Source organism: Sus scrofa, unplaced genomic scaffold, assembly GCF_000003025.6.
Source record: "Sus scrofa isolate TJ Tabasco breed Duroc unplaced genomic scaffold, Sscrofa11.1 Contig702, whole genome shotgun sequence".
Classification (NCBI taxonomy): domain Eukaryota; kingdom Metazoa; phylum Chordata; class Mammalia; order Artiodactyla; family Suidae; genus Sus; species Sus scrofa.
Genome location: NW_018085293.1, coordinates 376,830 through 381,521, shown reverse-complemented (window position 1 = coordinate 381,521; position 4,692 = coordinate 376,830). Strand labels below are relative to the sequence as shown.

The 4,692-nt window shown below is 40.3% G+C and overlaps 1 pseudogene; it reads right to left on the bottom strand.

Moving 5' to 3' along the window:
• Positions 1 to 419: 419 nt before the first annotated feature.
• LOC102166838 lies at positions 420 to 3,234 on the bottom strand (annotated as a pseudogene).
• Positions 3,235 to 4,692: the final 1,458 nt, after the last annotated feature.

Here is a 4,692-nt window from a genome sequence, read left to right as displayed (position 1 = left end):
TGTCAATTTGGGTATGCAGAAAATTTATTGTTATAACCATGATAGAAATGAAAATATTCAGAATCTGTACAGTATCCTATTTAACACTAATTCAAAAACTAGGAAGAGGGAGAAAAATAATGAGATATCACACATAAATAGCAAGAGTTATCTTACATAATTATAAAAGTTAAAAATTAATTAGCAAAATAAATTCTCAGTAAAAACCCAAAATCATCACTATAAATACAATCTGAAACAACTAATTTAGGGCACAGGTCATGTTTTCTTCTGGAAAACAACATTTTCCACTCTAGTTCTTACACAAGCAAATATCTGTGGAGAAGCAGGCCAAAGTGCATGGTAAGAGGGTTTAAATGTGTTATACCTATGGTATTTTAGACACAATTTTTCCTTAGCCACTTGGAAATTAAACAGATTTAAACAGACTTAGATGGGCCAAATAACTCATCTGATATGCTAGTGAATAGTTGAGAGTCTATTTGTTGGGTTATTTCACTATCAAGGTCTTCTTTACCATCTGTGTAATTGCTTTTTTTTTGCAGTGCTAATCTAAAGACAGACTTTATAAATATTCAATATCTTCAATGCCTGCTCTGTAGTGGATCATAAGAAGTGTTAGAGCATGTAGTATTTCACCTGGTTTAGCCAAAGCAGCAGAAAGAATTGATTTTTTCCTTGAATCAATTGTCTCTTTTTCTTCTCTGACAAGAGAATTATTATGTTCCAACTCCTGATCAATTTAATTCTCCAGTTTATCTAGCATGAACTCTAGCTTCTGGATCCTTTCCTCTGTAGGAAACCCCCTGTACAGATCACGACCAATTTATTTAACCACAATGAAAACACTGTCATCCAGACTGTGCTCCTTTCTCACCAACTTTATTCCTGTGATGTTGCCCCATTTATAGGGACTGTTTGGACCACAGACCTCTGCATCACTGCCTTGGTTGTCGGATGTGTTGGGTGTGTGTTTTGGTGAAGGTTCTACTATATAAGTTCCTGGCTAAAAAATGTGTTTTAGACACTTGACACAAATTTAAGAAATGAGAACTCGTATTGATAGTATGTCCTTCCAAACCTGTTCTGCTGACTGACTCAACACAAGGGGGCAAGAGTAAGAGGTTGTGGCAGGTTTCTACGTCAAAGAAAACAGCTGGCTCTGGTTCTTGTCCATTTTCCTAGCTGATTAAGATAAGGAATTTCTGATGATTCCCACATTTGAAAGTCGACTGAACTGTACTTAGGAGGGCAGGAACTTTTTGAAGTCAAGTATTTTGCCACTTCCTGCTTTGCTAAAAACTGTTTGGCTGAAGCTTATTCTTATAAGTGATCCAGGTTTTCCATTTGCTTTTCAGCAGGTTTGTCTACAGGAGGTGGCAGCAAAAATACCTTCTGTGGTTTTTCAATAATAATATCTAGTTCTGCCTGATTTGGGGCATCAGAGGAAGGCAGAGGAATTTTGACTTGCAGTCATAGTGGCACAGGTGGTTTGAAAGTGAATCATTGGGTGGGTTTTAACATTTGTGCTGGTTCTGTTATCTCAGAAGATTTCAGGGCTAAGGATTTATGTATTTCTTTGGATGGAAGTTTTTTTTGTGGTTGCAGGTGACCTTCTACAGCTAATATCTGGTTTAAAACTGGTGATATATTTCCAAGAAGTTTAACATAAAGTGTTGTTGGAATACATTTGGGACTGTGACCTAATGACTGTGCCTCATCTTTGACCTCGGCTTGTGCTCTGACATCACTCACCAAGTCTCAAATTCAAAATCCAGGTCTCTATTTTCAGCATCTATTGCCAACCCTATAAAGTTGTTTCCTCTTCATGGTTTGGCTGGCATGAGCTTGACAGAAAGTTGTCTTCCAACTGCCAAAAGTTCTCTCGCAGCACCACACTTTGATTGTTGTGGCCAATAGGCTTTTCATAATACACCAGGACTCAGTTGCCAGCCTTCATGATAAGCTTCAACATTTGCAGCACAGATGTGAATTTCACATATCCAATAGCAATCAGTCAGTCTCCTGCTGAAAATCTTCAAGTGCAGCTGGTGAGTTTGGTGCCACAGTCTCAATTATGACTGCCCAGCATACCAGTCAGTTTATGGACAAGATGAAGCATAAGTTCAAGACTTCATAAATTCCCCTTTATTAATTCAACCATTATAATAGAACTTTGTTTTTCTTCCCAAACAACACTGCTCAGCTCAAGTGTGCAATGAATATTCGCCTCTGTATCATAGGATCCCCAAATAAGTAACCTGCCATATTTTAACAATGTAACTTTAAGGTGGCCTTCAGTAAGTGCCCTTGTTGTCTATGGGTATGCTCTTCTTCATTTTCTTCAAATCCTTCCAAGGTTTGGAATGGGAAAAAAGGCTTAAACCTGATCTTGTAACTTGGGAGTGTGTGCTTGCTCATGATGATTTTATTGAGCTGGTTGATGGAGGTGAGCTGGAGCAGGGACCACCCTTCAAACTGGGAGCACACCTGGAAATCGATCAATGGTCCTTCATAAGGGAGAACCAGTGAAGCGCACACAGGTGAGCACAAAGTGCAGCTTCCTCGCCACACAGGACAGCTTGCCAAAAATGTAGGTGGACTTGTCCAAGACCAGATCCACTTTGATGGCCAAGAAGAAGCCTCTGATTGTATTCCATCTCCCCATCGAAGGCCAGCTCCTCCTGGGGGAGGTAGTGAGTAGTGTCTCCCTCTCTCAGGCTGTCAAGATCCCCCCATTAGCTGAGGGCACTACAGGCTAGAGAAGTCAGATGGTCTTGATGAAGAGCATGGTCTCACCCGGGAACATATCCTGCAGGCTCAGCCCTTCTAGAAGGCACTCCACTGTCTTGGTCTGCAGCAGCATCTCCAACTCCACTTTAATCTTCTTGGTGACCTAGCAGTGGTCCAGCACAGTATCCAGCAGCTCCCTGAACAGGAATAGTGGCATTCAGGAAGTAGTAGTTCTCCCCCATTTGTGGGAGGTGGTCTCTGGGGTGTCCCAGTAATGCCTCCCACAAGGGGCCCCCTGGAGGGCTCCTCTACCCTGCTGTAGCCATACAGGTACTCCAGCAGGGCCAGGCCTGGCCAGCTTGATGTAGTGAAATCAGTTGGGCACCTCCTCCAGCTTCAGCAGTTCTGGGGCTGTTTGAGGTAAAGCAACAGCAACTGGGTGAGGAATGTAAGGGAGGCTACCAGCATGGCCCATGCCAGGATCATGAGCAGCAGCCCCATCCCACCACCATCTCTGCCTGGAAACATGGGCCCTTGCCCCTGAGCCCACTGCACAGTATTCCTCATGCTGCCCTGCCAGATGCGACCATCTTGAAGACATCAGGTGGTGGGGTGGTGGTGAGCAGCTCCGTCAGCCTTGTCCGGTGACTCCAGCCCGCATGATGCAGCAAGCAAGCCTATGGCCTCCTGGGCCTCCTCAGACACTCTCTGAGGTGGCTGCTGAGGTGGAGATGGAGGAGGCCACTGACTCAGAGATGGAAGAGGCGGGGTCAGGAGGGGAGAGAATTGTACCTTCCTCCAACCAGTGCATTGTATTTAGGACAATTACCTTTTAGAAGATTTCTAAACTATAAGATCATGAACACTGTTCTCTCCATTGTCAGAGTTTGCATACTAATTTTGGAAATTCCTCTTGTCTGAAAAATGAGTAGGTTGATTCGTTTATATTTAATGAACATTTTAATTCTAAAATGGTATTTCCCTTAGCAACCCCACAGATAAGAAAAGTAGAGGGTCTAAGCATTATTTGGCTTTTAGATTGCTATAGAGCTTTGACCTTCTTCACTCTACAGTCTATTTGATTTTTTTCATTACAAATATTTTGTACAATGAAGCTACTTGAAAAATAATTGGATACATGGAAGTCTAGGCCACAATAATTTATCCATGAATTATTAAAGAAATATTAAAATGTTGCATATTTAAACAACTGATGTTTGCTCTTTGGCAAAATAAATACTTTATGTTTGTGAATAAATAGAAGACTGAGTAACAACACCTATTGTCTTTGATCATGGGAAAGAAGAAATTAGTATTAAAAACACCATCATTTCTGTTCTATGCCAGGGGCTCTTGGGACTTGGTTTTAGCATTTTTTATGATTTTCTCATGTACTATTTACTGCATAAACGTTTTGTTATCAGTATTGCCTTATCTCATTGTCACGAGAGCCCTATCAATAGACTTTGTTATTATACTCAGTCATAGAGTTAGAATCTAAGTGTTTGAGAATTTTAAATAACTTTCCTTATTACATAATATTACTAAGAAGACCATGAAATTGTACCTCGGTCTCTATGAATCTGGAGTTAACATTTTTACTCATTTCATTTCATTGTCACTCCTGCTTTGATCCAAGGACAAGTTGATAACTTCTGGATCATATATTTATTTTCTTTATTTTTAATAAAGAGTCATTGACTGAAGCAATGGCCTTATATGAACAGTCTTATACTCTTGTTGTCTTAGTGGCAGCTTGTAGCTGGATATGGAATTCATTTATGCAGGCACTGCTTAGGAATGTCTGACATACTGGAAGCATAAATGAATGTTTATTTTAAAATAAGCAAAAGGACAGATAGTCATATACACAATTGTATATTTGTTATATCAACATTGTTAATTATTTTGAAAGCTATGTGTCATTTATAACAATCAACTTATTTTTAATTCATACAT